We start from the raw sequence: 16,868 nt of genomic DNA on the forward strand, positions 1-16,868 counted from the left end.
ACTCTGATTCCCTGCCTCTGATTCCCCATCTCCGATTCCGCACATCTGATTCCCTGCCTCTCATTCCCCGCCTCTGATTCCCCGCCTCTGATTCCCTGCCTCTGATTCCCAACCTCTGATTCCCCACCTCTAATTCCCCGTGTTTGATTCCCCGCCTCTGTTTCCCCACCTCTGATTCCCCGCCTCTGATTCCCCAACTCTAATTCCCCGCCTCTGATTCCCCATATCTGATTCCCCGCCTCTGTTTCCCCGCCTCTGATTCCCCGCCCCTGTTTCCCCATATCTGATTCCCTGCCTCTGATTCCACAACTTTGATTCCCAGCCTCTGATTCCCCCAGCTCTGATTCCCCGCCTCTGATTCCCCGTGTTTGATTCCCTGCCTCTGATTCCCCGCCTCTGATTCCCCATCTCTGATTCACCGCCTTTGATTCCCCGCCTCTGATTCCCCGCCTCTGATTCTCCATATCTCATTCCCCGCCTCTGATGCCCCAACTCTGATTCCCCGCCTCTGATTCCCCAGCTCTGATTCCCCGCCTCTGATTCCCCGCATTCGATTCCCCATATCTGATTCCCCGACTCTGTTTCCCCGCCCCTGATTCCCCGCCTCTGTTTCGCCATATCTGATTCCCCGCCACTGATTCCCAACTATGATTCCCCGCCTCTGATTCCCCAGCTCTGATTCCCTGCCTCTGATTCCCCGCGTTCTATTCCCTGCCTCTGATTCCCCGCCTGTGATTCCCCATCTCTGATTCACAACCTCTGATTCCCCACCACTGATTCCCCATATCTAATTCCCCGCCTCTGTTTGCCCGCCTCTGATTCCCCGCCTCTGTTTCCCCATATCTGATTCCCCGCCTCTGAATCCCCAACTCTGATTCCCTGCCTCTGAATCCCCAGCTTCATTCCTCGCCTTTGATTCCCCCCGTCTGATTCCCAGCCTCTGAATCCCCGTGTCTGATAACCTGCCTCTGATTCCCCACCTCTGATTCCCCATCTCTGATTCCGCACATCCGATTCCCTGCCTCTGATTCCCCACCTCTGATTCCCCAGCTCTTATTCCCCGCCTCTGATTCCCCAACTCTGATACCCCGCCTCTGATTCCCCAGCTCTGATTTCCCGCCTCTGATTCCCCGTGTTTGATCCCCTGCCTCTGATTCCCCGCCTCTGATTCCCCATCTCTGATTCCCCATCTCTGATTCCCCAATTCTGATTCCCCGCCTCTGATTCCCCAGCTCTGATTCCTCGCCTCTGATTCCCTTCCTCAGATTCCCAACCACTCATTCCCCACCTCTGATTTCCCATATTGATTCCCTGCGTCTGATTCCCTGCCTCTGATTCCCCAACTCTGATTCCCCGCCTCTGATTCCCCAGCTCTGATTCCCCTCCTCTGATTCCCCGTGTTTGATTCCCTGCCTCTGATTCCCGGCCTCTGATTCCCCATCTCTGATTCACCGCCTTTGATTCGCCACCTCTGATTCCCCATATCTGATTCCCCGCCTCTGTTTCCCCGCCTCTGATTCCCGGACTCTGATTCCCCACCTCTGATTCCCGGCCTCTTATTCCCGGCATCTGATTCAGGCCTCTGATTCCCGGCCTCTGATTCCCTGCTTCTGATTCTGATTCCCTGCCTCTGATTCCCCATCTCTGATTCCGCACATCTGATTCCCTGCCTCTGATTCCCCACCTCTGATTCCCCATATCTGACTCCCCGCCTCTGTTTCCCCGCCTCTGATTCCCCGCCTCTGTTTCCCAATATCTAAGTCCCCGCCTCTGATTCCCCAACTCTGATTCCCCACCTCTGTTTCCCCAGCTCTGATTCCCCGCCCCTGATTCCCCGCATCTGATTCCCTGCATCTGATTCCAAGCCTCTGATTCCCTGCCTCTGATTCCCAACCTCTGATTCACCACCTCTGATTCCCCATATCTGAATCCCCGCCTCTGTTTCCCCGCCTCTGATTCCCCACCTCTGTTTCCCCATATCTGATTCCCGGCCTCTGATTCCCCGCCTCTGATTCCCCGCCTCTGATTCCCTGCCTCTGATTCCCCATCTCCGATTCCGCACATCTGATTCCCTGCCTCTGATTCCCCGCCTCTGATTCCCCGCCTCTGATTCCCTGCCTCTGATTCCCAACCTCTGATTCCCCACCTCTGATTCCCCATATCTGATTCCCCGCCTCTGTTTCCCCGCCTCTGATTCCCCTCCTCTGATTCCCCAACTCTAATTCCCCGCCTCTGATTCCCCAGCTCTGATTCCCCGTGTTTGATTCCCTGCCTCTGATTCCCTGCCCTGATTCCCCATCTCTTTTTCACCGCCTTTGATTCGCCACCTCTGATTCCCCATATCTGATTCCCCGCCTCTGTTTCCCCGCCTCTGATTCCCTGCCTCTGATTCCCAACCTCTGATTCCACACCTCTGATTCCCCATATCTGATTCCCCGCCTCTGTTTCCCCGCCTCTGATTCCCTGCCCCAGTTTCCCCATATCTGATTCCCTGCCTCTGATTCCCCAACTCTGATTCCCCGCCTCTGATTCCCCAGCTCTGAATCCCCGCCTCTGATTTCCCGTGTTTGATTCCCTGCCTCTGATTCCCGGCCTCTGATTCCCCATCTCTGATTCACCGCCTTTGATTCGCCACCTCTGATTCCACATATCTGATTCCCCACCTCTGTTTCCCCGCCTCTGATTCCCCGCCTCTGATTCTGATTCCCTGCCTCTGATTCCCCATCTCTGATTCCGCACATCTGATTCCCTGCCTCTGATTCCCCACCTCTGATTCCCCATATCTGATATCCCGCCTCTGTTTCCCCGCCTCTGATTCCCCGCTTCTGATTCTGATTCCCTGCCTCTGATTCCCCATCTCTGATTCCGCACATCTGATTCCCTGCCTCTGATTCCCCACCTCTGATTCCCCATATCTGATATCCCGCCTCTGTTTCCCCGCCTCTGATTCCCCGCCTCTGTTTCCCCATATCTAATTCCCAACCTCTGATGCCCCAACTCTGATTCCCTGCCTCTGATTCCCCGCGTTCTATTCCCTGCCTCTGATTGGCCAGTGATTCCCCATCTCTGATTCACCACCTCTGATTCCCCACCTCTGATTCCCCATATCTAATTCCCCGCCTCTGTTTGCCCGCCTCTGATTCCCCGCCTCTGTTTCCCCATATCTGATTCCCCGCCTCTGAATCCCCAACTCTGATTCCCTGCCTCTGATTCCCCAGCTCTGATTCCCCGCCTTTGATTCCCCCGTCTGATTCCCAGCCTCTGAAACCCCGTGTCTGATTTCTTGCCTCTGATTCCCCGCCTCTGATTCCCCATCTCTGATTCACAGCCTCTGATTCCCCACCTCTGATTCGCCATCTCTGATTCCGCACATCTGATTCCCTGCCTCTGATTCCCCGACTCTGATCCCCACCTCTGATTCCCCAGCTCTGATTCCCCGCCTCTGATTCCCCAACTCTGATTCCCCGCCTCTGATTCCCCAGCTCTGATTCCCCGCCTCTGATTCCCCGTGTTTGATTCCCTGCCTCTGATTCCCCGCCTCTGATTCCCCATCTCTGATTCACCGCCTTTGATTCGCCACCTCTGATTCCCCATATCTGATTCCTCGCCTCTGTTTCCCCGCCTCTGATTCCCCGCCTCTGATTCCCCATATCTCATTCCCCGCCTCTGATTCCCCATCTCTGATTCCCGGACTCTGATTCCCCACCTCTGATTCCCGGCCTCTTATTCCCGGCATCTGATTCCGGCCTCTGATTCCCGGTCTCTGATTCCCTGCTTCTGATTCCCCATCTCTGATTCCGCAAATCTAATTCCCTGCCTCTGATTCCCCGCCTCTGATTCCCCGCCTCTGTTTCCCCATATCTAAGTCCCGGCCTCTGATTGCCCAACTTTGATTCCCCACCTCTGATTCCCCAGCTCTGATTCCCCGCCTCTGATTCCCCGCATCTGATTCCATGCATCTGATTCCCAGCCTCTGATTCCCAGCCTCTCATTCCCAACCTCTGATTCACAACCTCTGATTCCCCATATCTGATTCCTCGCCTCTGTTTCCCCGCCTCTGATTCCCCGCCTCTGATTCCCCATATCTGAATCCCCGCCTCTGTTTCCCCGTCTCTGATTCCCCGCCTCTGTTTCCCCATATCTAAGTCCCCGCCTCTGATTCCCCAACTTTGATTCCCCACCTCTGATTCCCCAGCTCTGATTCCCCGCCTCTGATTCCCCACATCTGATTCCCCATACCTGATTCCCAGCCTCTGTTTCCCCGCCTCTGATTCCCCGCTTCTGTTTCCCCATATCTGATTCCCGGCCTCTGATTCCCCGCCTCTGATTCCCCGCCTCTGATTCCCTGCCTCTGATTCTCCATCTCCGATTCCGCACATCTGATTCCCTGCCTCTCATTCCCCGCCTCTGATTCCCCGCCTCTGATTCCCTGCCTCTGATTCCCAACCTCTGATTCCCCACCTCTGATTCCCCGTGTTTGATTCCCCGCCTCTGTTTCCCCGCCTCTGATTCCCCGCCTCTGATTCCCCAACTCTAATTCCCCGCCTCTGATTCCCCATATCTGATTCCCCGCCTCTGTTTCCCCGCCTCTGATTCCCCGCCCCTGTTTCCCCATATCTGATTCCCTGCCTCTGATTCCCCAACTTTGATTCCCAGACTCTGATTCCCCAGCTCTGATTCCCCACCTCTGATTCCCCGCATCTGATTCCCTGCATCTGATTCCAAGCCTCTGATCCCCTGCCTCTGATTCCCAACCTCTGCTTCCCCACCTCTGATTCCCCATATCTGATTCCCAGCCTCTGTTTCCCCGCCTCTGATTCCCCGCCTCTGTTTCCCCATATCTGATTCCCGGCCTCTGATTCCCCGCCTCTGAGTCCCTGCCTCTGATTCCCCATCACCGATTCCGCACATCTGATTCCCTGCCTCTGATTCCCCGCCTCTGATTCCCCGCCGCTGATTCCCTGCCTCTGATTTCCAACCTCTGATTCCCCACCTCTGATTCCCCGTGTTTGATTCCCCGCCTCTGTCTCCCCACCACTGATTCCCCGCCTCTGATTCCCCAACTCTAATTCCCCGCCTCCGATTCCCCATATCTGATTCCCCGCCTCTGTTTCCCCGCCTCTGATTCCCCTCCCCTGTTTCCCCATATCTGATTCCCTGACTCTGATTCCCCAACTTTGATTCCCAGCCTCTGATTCCCCAGCTCTGATTCCCCGCCTCTGATTCCCCAGCTCTGAATCCCCGCCTCTGATTTCCCGTGTTTGATTCCCTGCCTCTGATTCCCGGCCTCTGATTCCCCATCTCTGATTCACCGCCTTTGATTCGCCACCTCTGATTCCACATATCTGATTCCCCACCTCTGTTTCCCCGCCTCTGATTCCCCGCCTCTGATTCTGATTCCCTGCCTCTGATTCCCCATCTCTGATTCCGCACATCTGATTCCCTGCCTCTGATTCCCCACCTCTGATTCCCCATATCTGATATCCCGCCTCTGTTTCCCCGCCTCTGATTCCCCGCTTCTGATTCTGATTCCCTGCCTCTGATTCCCCATCTCTGATTCCGCACATCTGATTCCCTGCCTCTGATTCCCCACCTCTGATTCCCCATATCTGATATCCCGCCTCTGTTTCCCCGCCTCTGATTCCCCGCCTCTGTTTCCCCATATCTAATTCCCAACCTCTGATGCCCCAACTCTGATTCCCTGCCTCTGATTCCCCGCGTTCTATTCCCTGCCTCTGATTGGCCAGTGATTCCCCATCTCTGATTCACCACCTCTGATTCCCCACCTCTGATTCCCCATATCTAATTCCCCGCCTCTGTTTGCCCGCCTCTGATTCCCCGCCTCTGTTTCCCCATATCTGATTCCCCGCCTCTGAATCCCCAACTCTGATTCCCTGCCTCTGATTCCCCAGCTCTGATTCCCCGCCTTTGATTCCCCCGTCTGATTCCCAGCCTCTGAAACCCCGTGTCTGATTTCTTGCCTCTGATTCCCCGCCTCTGATTCCCCATCTCTGATTCACAGCCTCTGATTCCCCACCTCTGATTCGCCATCTCTGATTCCGCACATCTGATTCCCTGCCTCTGATTCCCCGACTCTGATCCCCACCTCTGATTCCCCAGCTCTGATTCCCCGCCTCTGATTCCCCAACTCTGATTCCCCGCCTCTGATTCCCCAGCTCTGATTCCCCGCCTCTGATTCCCCGTGTTTGATTCCCTGCCTCTGATTCCCCGCCTCTGATTCCCCATCTCTGATTCACCGCCTTTGATTCGCCACCTCTGATTCCCCATATCTGATTCCTCGCCTCTGTTTCCCCGCCTCTGATTCCCCGCCTCTGATTCCCCATATCTCATTCCCCGCCTCTGATTCCCCATCTCTGATTCCCGGACTCTGATTCCCCACCTCTGATTCCCGGCCTCTTATTCCCGGCATCTGATTCCGGCCTCTGATTCCCGGTCTCTGATTCCCTGCTTCTGATTCCCCATCTCTGATTCCGCAAATCTAATTCCCTGCCTCTGATTCCCCGCCTCTGATTCCCCGCCTCTGTTTCCCCATATCTAAGTCCCGGCCTCTGATTGCCCAACTTTGATTCCCCACCTCTGATTCCCCAGCTCTGATTCCCCGCCTCTGATTCCCCGCATCTGATTCCATGCATCTGATTCCCAGCCTCTGATTCCCAGCCTCTCATTCCCAACCTCTGATTCACAACCTCTGATTCCCCATATCTGATTCCTCGCCTCTGTTTCCCCGCCTCTGATTCCCCGCCTCTGATTCCCCATATCTGAATCCCCGCCTCTGTTTCCCCGTCTCTGATTCCCCGCCTCTGTTTCCCCATATCTAAGTCCCCGCCTCTGATTCCCCAACTTTGATTCCCCACCTCTGATTCCCCAGCTCTGATTCCCCGCCTCTGATTCCCCACATCTGATTCCCCATACCTGATTCCCAGCCTCTGTTTCCCCGCCTCTGATTCCCCGCTTCTGTTTCCCCATATCTGATTCCCGGCCTCTGATTCCCCGCCTCTGATTCCCCGCCTCTGATTCCCTGCCTCTGATTCTCCATCTCCGATTCCGCACATCTGATTCCCTGCCTCTCATTCCCCGCCTCTGATTCCCCGCCTCTGATTCCCTGCCTCTGATTCCCAACCTCTGATTCCCCACCTCTGATTCCCCGTGTTTGATTCCCCGCCTCTGTTTCCCCGCCTCTGATTCCCCGCCTCTGATTCCCCAACTCTAATTCCCCGCCTCTGATTCCCCATATCTGATTCCCCGCCTCTGTTTCCCCGCCTCTGATTCCCCGCCCCTGTTTCCCCATATCTGATTCCCTGCCTCTGATTCCCCAACTTTGATTCCCAGACTCTGATTCCCCAGCTCTGATTCCCCACCTCTGATTCCCCGCATCTGATTCCCTGCATCTGATTCCAAGCCTCTGATCCCCTGCCTCTGATTCCCAACCTCTGCTTCCCCACCTCTGATTCCCCATATCTGATTCCCAGCCTCTGTTTCCCCGCCTCTGATTCCCCGCCTCTGTTTCCCCATATCTGATTCCCGGCCTCTGATTCCCCGCCTCTGAGTCCCTGCCTCTGATTCCCCATCACCGATTCCGCACATCTGATTCCCTGCCTCTGATTCCCCGCCTCTGATTCCCCGCCGCTGATTCCCTGCCTCTGATTTCCAACCTCTGATTCCCCACCTCTGATTCCCCGTGTTTGATTCCCCGCCTCTGTCTCCCCACCACTGATTCCCCGCCTCTGATTCCCCAACTCTAATTCCCCGCCTCCGATTCCCCATATCTGATTCCCCGCCTCTGTTTCCCCGCCTCTGATTCCCCTCCCCTGTTTCCCCATATCTGATTCCCTGACTCTGATTCCCCAACTTTGATTCCCAGCCTCTGATTCCCCAGCTCTGATTCCCCGCCTCTGATTCCCCGTGTTTGATTCCCTGCCTCTGATTCCCCGCCTCTGATTCCCCATCTCTGATTCACCGCCTTTGATTCGCCACCTCTGATTCCCCATATCTGATTCCCCACCTCTGTTTCCCCGCCTCTGATTCCCCGCCTCTGATTCTCCATATCTCATTCCCCGCCTCTGACTCCCCATCTCTGATTCCCGGACTCTGATTCCCCACCTCTGATTCCCGGCCTCTTATTCCCAGCATCTGATTCCAGGCCTCTGATTCCCGGCCTCTGATTCTGATTCGCTGCCTCTGATTCACCATCTCTGATTCCGCACATCTGATTACCTGCCTCTGATTCCCCACGTCTGATTCCCCAAATCTGATTCCCCGCCTCTGTTTCCCCCGTCTGATTCCCAGCCTCTGAAACCCCGTGTCTGATTTCTTGCCTCTGATTCCCCGCCTCTGATTCCCCATCTCTGATTCACAGCCTCTGATTCCCCACCTCTGATTCGCCATCTCTGATTCCGCACATCTGATTCCCTGCCTCTGATTCCCCGACTCTGATCCCCACCTCTGATTCCCCAGCTCTGATTCCCCGCCTCTGATTCCCCAACTCTGATTCCCCGCCTCTGATTCCCCAGCTCTGATTCCCCGCCTCTGATTCCCCGTGTTTGATTCCCTGCCTCTGATTCCCCGCCTCTGATTCCCCATCTCTGATTCACCGCCTTTGATTCGCCACCTCTGATTCCCCATATCTGATTCCTCGCCTCTGTTTCCCCGCCTCTGATTCCCCGCCTCTGATTCCCCATATCTCATTCCCCGCCTCTGATTCCCCATCTCTGATTCCCGGACTCTGATTCCCCACCTCTGATTCCCGGCCTCTTATTCCCGGCATCTGATTCCGGCCTCTGATTCCCGGTCTCTGATTCCCTGCTTCTGATTCCCCATCTCTGATTCCGCAAATCTAATTCCCTGCCTCTGATTCCCCGCCTCTGATTCCCCGCCTCTGTTTCCCCATATCTAAGTCCCGGCCTCTGATTGCCCAACTTTGATTCCCCACCTCTGATTCCCCAGCTCTGATTCCCCGCCTCTGATTCCCCGCATCTGATTCCATGCATCTGATTCCCAGCCTCTGATTCCCAGCCTCTCATTCCCAACCTCTGATTCACAACCTCTGATTCCCCATATCTGATTCCTCGCCTCTGTTTCCCCGCCTCTGATTCCCCGCCTCTGATTCCCCATATCTGAATCCCCGCCTCTGTTTCCCCGTCTCTGATTCCCCGCCTCTGTTTCCCCATATCTAAGTCCCCGCCTCTGATTCCCCAACTTTGATTCCCCACCTCTGATTCCCCAGCTCTGATTCCCCGCCTCTGATTCCCCACATCTGATTCCCCATACCTGATTCCCAGCCTCTGTTTCCCCGCCTCTGATTCCCCGCTTCTGTTTCCCCATATCTGATTCCCGGCCTCTGATTCCCCGCCTCTGATTCCCCGCCTCTGATTCCCTGCCTCTGATTCTCCATCTCCGATTCCGCACATCTGATTCCCTGCCTCTCATTCCCCGCCTCTGATTCCCCGCCTCTGATTCCCTGCCTCTGATTCCCAACCTCTGATTCCCCACCTCTGATTCCCCGTGTTTGATTCCCCGCCTCTGTTTCCCCGCCTCTGATTCCCCGCCTCTGATTCCCCAACTCTAATTCCCCGCCTCTGATTCCCCATATCTGATTCCCCGCCTCTGTTTCCCCGCCTCTGATTCCCCGCCCCTGTTTCCCCATATCTGATTCCCTGCCTCTGATTCCCCAACTTTGATTCCCAGACTCTGATTCCCCAGCTCTGATTCCCCACCTCTGATTCCCCGCATCTGATTCCCTGCATCTGATTCCAAGCCTCTGATCCCCTGCCTCTGATTCCCAACCTCTGCTTCCCCACCTCTGATTCCCCATATCTGATTCCCAGCCTCTGTTTCCCCGCCTCTGATTCCCCGCCTCTGTTTCCCCATATCTGATTCCCGGCCTCTGATTCCCCGCCTCTGAGTCCCTGCCTCTGATTCCCCATCACCGATTCCGCACATCTGATTCCCTGCCTCTGATTCCCCGCCTCTGATTCCCCGCCGCTGATTCCCTGCCTCTGATTTCCAACCTCTGATTCCCCACCTCTGATTCCCCGTGTTTGATTCCCCGCCTCTGTCTCCCCACCACTGATTCCCCGCCTCTGATTCCCCAACTCTAATTCCCCGCCTCCGATTCCCCATATCTGATTCCCCGCCTCTGTTTCCCCGCCTCTGATTCCCCTCCCCTGTTTCCCCATATCTGATTCCCTGACTCTGATTCCCCAACTTTGATTCCCAGCCTCTGATTCCCCAGCTCTGATTCCCCGCCTCTGATTCCCCGTGTTTGATTCCCTGCCTCTGATTCCCCGCCTCTGATTCCCCATCTCTGATTCACCGCCTTTGATTCGCCACCTCTGATTCCCCATATCTGATTCCCCACCTCTGTTTCCCCGCCTCTGATTCCCCGCCTCTGATTCTCCATATCTCATTCCCCGCCTCTGACTCCCCATCTCTGATTCCCGGACTCTGATTCCCCACCTCTGATTCCCGGCCTCTTATTCCCAGCATCTGATTCCAGGCCTCTGATTCCCGGCCTCTGATTCTGATTCGCTGCCTCTGATTCACCATCTCTGATTCCGCACATCTGATTACCTGCCTCTGATTCCCCACGTCTGATTCCCCAAATCTGATTCCCCGCCTCTGTTTCCACGCCTCTGATTCCCCGCCTCTGTTTCCCCATATCTAATTCCTCACCTCTGATGCCCCAACTCTGAATCCCCGCCTCTGATTCCACAGCTCTGATTCCCCGCCTCTGATTCCCCGCATCTGATTCCCCATATCTGATTCCCCGCCTCTTTTTCCCCGCCCCTGATTCCCCGCCTATGTTTCCCCATATCTGATTATCCGCCTCTGATTCCCAACTATGATTCCCCGCCTCTGAATCCCCGCGTCTGATTCCCTGCCTCTGCTTCCCCGCCTCTGATTCCCCAACTCTGATTCCCCACCTCTGATTCCCCAGCTCTGATTCCCCGCCTCTGATTCCCCGTGTTTGATTCCCTGCCTCTGATTCCCGGCCTCTGATTCCGCATCTCTGATTCACCGCCTTTGATTCGCAACCTCTGATTCCCCATATCTGATTCCCCGCATCTGTTTCCCCGCCTCTGATTCCCCGCCTCTGATTCCCCATATCTCATTCCCCGCCTCTGAATCCCCATCTCTGATTCCCCGACTCTGAATCCCCACCTCTGATTCCCGGCCTCTTATTCCCGGCATCTGATTCCGGCCTCTGATTCCCGGCCTCTGATTCCCTGCTTCTGATTCTGATTCCCTGCCTCTGATTCCCCATCTCTGATTCCGCACATCTGATTCCCTGCCTCTGATTCCCCACCTCTGATTCCCCATATCTGACTCCCCGCCTCTGTTTCCCCGCCTCTGATTCCCCGCCTCTTTTTCCCAATATCTAAGTCCCCTCCTCTGATTCCCCAAGTCTGATTCCCCACCTCTGATTCCCCAGCTCTGATTCCCCGCCTCTGATTCCCCGCATCTGATTCCCTGCATCTGATTCCAAGCCTCTGATTCCCTGCCTCTGATTCCCAACCTCTGATTCCCCACCTCTGATTCTCCATATCTGATTCCCCGCCTCTGTTTCCCCGCCTCTGATTCCCCGCCTCTGTTTCCCCATATCTGATTCCCGGCCTCTTATTCCCAGCCTCTGATTCCCCACCTCTGATTCCCTACCTCTGATTCCCCATCTCCGATTCCGCACATCTGATTCCCTGCCTCTGATTCCCCACCTCTGATTCCCTGCCTCTGATTCCGAACCTCTGATTCCCCACCTCTGATTCCCCATATCTGATTCCCCGCCTCTGTTTCCCCGCCTCTGATTCCCCTCCTCTGATTCCACAACTCTAATTCCCCGCCTCTGATTCCCCAGCTCTGATTACCCGTGTTTGATTCCCTGCCTCTGATTCCCTGCCCTGATTCCCCATCTCTGTTTCACCGCCTTTGATTCGCCACCTCTGATTCCCCATATCTGATTCCCCGCCTCTGTTTCGCCGCCTCTGATTCGCTGCCTCTGATTCCCAACCTCTTATTCCACACCTCTGATTCCCCATATCTGATTCCCCGCCTCTGTTTCCCCGCCTCTGATTCCCTGCCCTTGTTTCCCCATATCTGATTCCCTGCCTCTGATTCCCTAACTCTGATTGCCCGCCTCTGATTCCCCAGCTCTGATTCCCCGCCCCTGATTTCCCGTGTTTGATTCCCTGCCTCTGATTCCCCGCCTCTGATTCCCCATCTCTGATTCACCGCCTTAGATTCGCCACCTCTGATTCCACATATCTGATTCCCCACCTCTGTTTCCCCGCCTCTGATTCCCCGCCTCTGATTCTCCATATCTCATTTTCCGCCTCTGAATCCCCATCTCTGATTCCCGGACTCTGATTCCCCACCTCTGATTCCCGGCCTCTTATTCCCAGCATCTGATTCCCGGCCTCTGATTCCCGGCCTCTGATTCCCCGCTTCTGATTCTGATTCGCTGCCTCTGATTCCCCATCTCTGATTCCGCACATCTGATTCCCTGCCTCTGATTCCCCACCTCTGATTCCCCATATCTGATTTCCCGCCTCTGTTTCCCCGCCTCTGATTCCCCGCCTCTGTTTCCCCATATCTAATTCCCAACCTCTGATGCCCCAACTCTGATTCCCTGCCTCTGATTCCCCGCGTTCTATTCCCTGCCTCTGATTCCCCGCCTGTGATTCCCCATCTCTGATTCACCACCTCTGATTCCCCACCTCTGATTCCACAGCTCTGATTCCCCGCATCCGATTCCCCATATCTGATTCCCCGCCTCTGTTTCCCCGCCCCTGATTCCCCGCCTCTGTTTCCCCAAATCTGATTATCCGCCTCTGATTCCCAACTATGATTCCCCGCCTCTGAATCCCCGCGTCTGATTCCCTGCCTCTGCTTCCCCGCCTCTGATTCCCCAACTCTGATTCCCCGCCTCTGATTCCCCAGCTCTGATTCCCCGCCTCTGATTCCCCGTGTTTGATTCCCTGCCTCTGATTCCCGGCCTCTGATTCCCTGCTTCTGATTCTGATTCCCTGCCTTTGATTCCCCATCTCTGATTCCGCACATCTGATTCCCTGCCTCTGATTCCCCATCTATGATTCCCCATATCTGATTCCCCGCATCTGTTTCCCCGCCTCTGATTCCACGCCTCTGTTTCCCAATATCTAAGTCCCCGCCTCTGATTCCCCAACTCTGATTCCCCACCTCTGATTCCCCAGCTCTGATTCCCCGCCTCTGATTCTCCGCATCTGATTCCCTGCATCTGATTCCAAGCCTCTGATTCCCTGCCTCTGATTCCCAACCTCTGATTCCCCACCTCTGATTCCCCATATCTGATTCCCAGCCTCTGTTTCCCCGCCTCTGATTCCCCGCCTCTGTTTCCCCATATCTGATTCCCGGCCTCTGATTCCCCGCCTCTGATTCCCCGCCTCTGATTCCCTGCCTCTGATTCCCCATCTCCGATTCCGCACATCTGATTCCCTGCCTCTGATTCCCCGCCTCTGATTCCCCGCCTCTGATTCCCTGCCTCTGATTCCCAACCTCTGATTCCCCACCTCTGATTCCCCAGCTCTAATTCCCCGCCTCTGATTCCCCGCATCTGATTCCCTGCATCTGATTCCAAGCCTCTGATTCCCTGCCTCTGATTCCCAACCTCTGATTCCCCACCTCTGATTCCCCATATCTGATTCCCCGCCTCTGATTCCCCGTGTTTGATTCCCTGCCTCTGATTCCCCGCCTCTGATTCCCCATCTCTGATTCACCGCCTTTGATTCGCCACCTCTGATTCCCCATATCTGATTCACCACCTCTGTTTCCCCGCCTCTGATTCCCCGCCTCTGATTCTCCATATCTCATTCCCCGCCTCTGAATCCCCATCTCTGACTCCCGGACTCTGATTCCCCACCTCTGATTCCCGGCCTCTTATTCCCAGCATCTGATTCCAGGCCTCTGATTCCCGGCCTCTGACTCCACGCTTCTGATTCTGATTCCCTGCCTCTGATTCCCCATCTCTGATTCCGCACATCTGATTACCTGCCTCTGATTCCCCACCTCTGATTCCCCATATCTGATTCCCCGCCTCTGTTTCCTCGCCTCTGATTCCCCGCCTCTGTTTCCCCATATCTAATTCCCCACCTCTGATGCCCCAACTCTGATTCCCCGCCTCTGATTCCCCAGCTCTGATTCCCCGCCTCTGATTCCCCGCATTCGATTCCCCATATCTGATTCCCCGCCTCTGTTTCCCCGCCCCTGATTCCCCGCCTCTGATTCCCAACTATGATTCCCCGCCTCTGATTCCCCAGCTCTGATTCCCAGCCTCTGATTCCCCGCGTTCTATTCCCTGCCTCTGATTCCCCGCCTGTGATTCCCCATCTCTGATTCACCACCTCTGATTCCCCACCACTGATTCCCCATATCTAATTCCCCGCCTCTGTTTGCCCGCCTCTGATTCCCCGCCTCTGTTTCCCCATATCTGATTCCCCGCCTCTGAATCCCCAACTCTGATTCCCTGCCTCTGAATCCCCAGCTTCATTCCCCGCCTCTGATTCCCCACCTCTGATTCCCCATCTCTGATTCTGCACATCCGATTCCCTGCCTCTGATTCCCCGACTCTGATTCCCCACCTCTGATTCCCCAGCACTGATTCCCCGCCTCTGATTCCCCAACTCTGATTCCCCGCCTCTGATTCCCCAGCTCTGATTCCCCGCATCTGATTCCCCGTGTTTGATCCCCTGCCTCTGATTCCCCGCCTCTGATTCCCCATCTCTGATTCACCGCCTTTGATTCGCCACCTCTGATTCCCCTTATCTGATTCCTCGCCACTGTTTCCCCGCCTCTGATTCCCCGCCTCTGATTCCCCATATCTCATTCCCCGCCTCTGATTCGCCAGCTATGATTCCCCGCCTCTGATTCCCCGCGTCTGATTCCCTGCCTCTGATTCCCCGCCTCTGATTCCACATCTCTGATTCACCACCTCTGTTTCCCCGCGTCTGATTCCCCGCCTCTGATTCCCCATTTCTGATTCCCCATCTCTGATTCGCCAATTCTGATTTCCCGCCTCTGATTCCCCAGCTCTGATTCCTCGCCTCTGATTCCCTTCCTCTGATTCCCAACCACTCATTCCCCACCTCTGATTTCCCATATTGATTCCCTGCGTCTGATTCCCCGCCTCTGATTCCCCAACTCTGATTCCCCGCCTCTGATTCCCCAACTCTGATTCCCAGCCTCTGATTCCCCAGCTCTGATTCCCCGCCTCTGATTCCCCGTGTTTGATTCCCTGCCTCTGATTCCCCGCCTCTGATTCCCCATCTCTGATTCACCGCCTTTGATTCCCCACCTCTGATTCCGCACATCTGAATACCTGCCTCTGATTCCCCACGTCTGATTCCCCATATCTGATTCCCCGCCTCTGTTTCCACGCCTCTGATTCCCCGCCTCTGTTTCCCCATATCTAATTCCCCACCTCTGATGCCCCAACTCTGATTCCCCGCCTCTGATTCCACAGCTCTGATTCCCCGCCTCTGATTCCCCGCATCCGATTCGCCATATCTGATTCCCCGCCTCTGTTTCCCCGCCCCTGATTCCCCGCCTCTGTTTCCCCATATCTGATTATCCGCCTCTGATTCCCAACTATGATTCCCCGCCTCTGAATCCCCGCGTCTGATTCCCCGCCTCTGCTTCCCCGCCTCTGATTCCCCAACTCTGATTCCCCGCCTCTGATTCCCCAGCTCTGATTCCCCGCCTCTGGTTCCCCGTGTTTGATTCCCTGCCTCTGATTCCCGGCCTCTGATTCCGCATCTCTGATTCACCGCCTTTGATTCGCCACCTCTGATTCCCCATATCTGATTCCCCACATCTGTTTCCCCGCCTCTGATTCCCCGCCTCTGATTCCCCATATCTCATTCCCCGCCTCTGAATCCCCATCTCTGATTCCCGGACTCTGATTCCCCACCTCTGATTCCCGGCCTCTTATTCCCGGCATCTGATTCCGGCCTCTGATTCCCGGCCTCTGATTCCCTGCTTCTGATTCTGATTCCCTGCCTCTGATTCCCCATCTCTGATTCCGCACATCTGATTCCCTGCCTCTGATTCCCCACCTCTGATTCCCCATATCTGATTCCCCGCCTCTGTTTCCCCGCCTCTGATTCCCCGCCTCTGTTTCCCAATATCTAAGTCCCCGCCTCTGATTCCCCAACTCTGATTCCCCACCTCTGATTCCCCAGCTCTGATTCCCCGCCTCTGATTCCCCGCATCTGATTCCCTGCATCTGATTCCAAGCCTCTGATTCCCTGCCTCTGATTCCCAACCTCTGATTCCCCACCTCTGAATCCCCATATCTGATTCCCCGCCTCTGTTTCCCCGCCTCTGATTCCCCACCTCTGTTTCCCCATATCTGATTCCCGGCCTCTTATTCCCCGCCTCTGATTCACCACCTTTGATTCCCTACGTCTGATTCCCCATCTCCGATTCCGCACATCTGATTCCCTGCCTCTGATTCCCCGCCTCTGATTCCCTGCCTCTGATTCCGAACCTCTGATTCCCCACCTCTGATTCCCCATATCTGATTCCCCGCCTCTGTTTCCCCGCCTCTGATTCCCCTCCTCTGATTCCCCAACTCTAATTCCCCACCTCTGATTCCCCATATCTAATTCCCCGCCTCTGTTTGCCCGCCTCTGATTCCCCGCCTCTGTTTCCCCATATCTGATTCCCCGCCTCTGAATCCCCAACTCAGATTCCCTGCCTCTGATTCCCCAGCTCTGATTCCCCGCCTTTGATTCCCCCCGTCTGATTCCCAGCCTCTGAATCCCCGTGTCTGATTTCCTGCCTCTGATTCCCCGCCTCTGATTCCCATTCTCTGATAC

Source organism: Narcine bancroftii, unplaced genomic scaffold (genome assembly GCF_036971445.1).
Source record: "Narcine bancroftii isolate sNarBan1 unplaced genomic scaffold, sNarBan1.hap1 Scaffold_160, whole genome shotgun sequence".
Lineage (NCBI taxonomy): Eukaryota > Metazoa > Chordata > Chondrichthyes > Torpediniformes > Narcinidae > Narcine > Narcine bancroftii.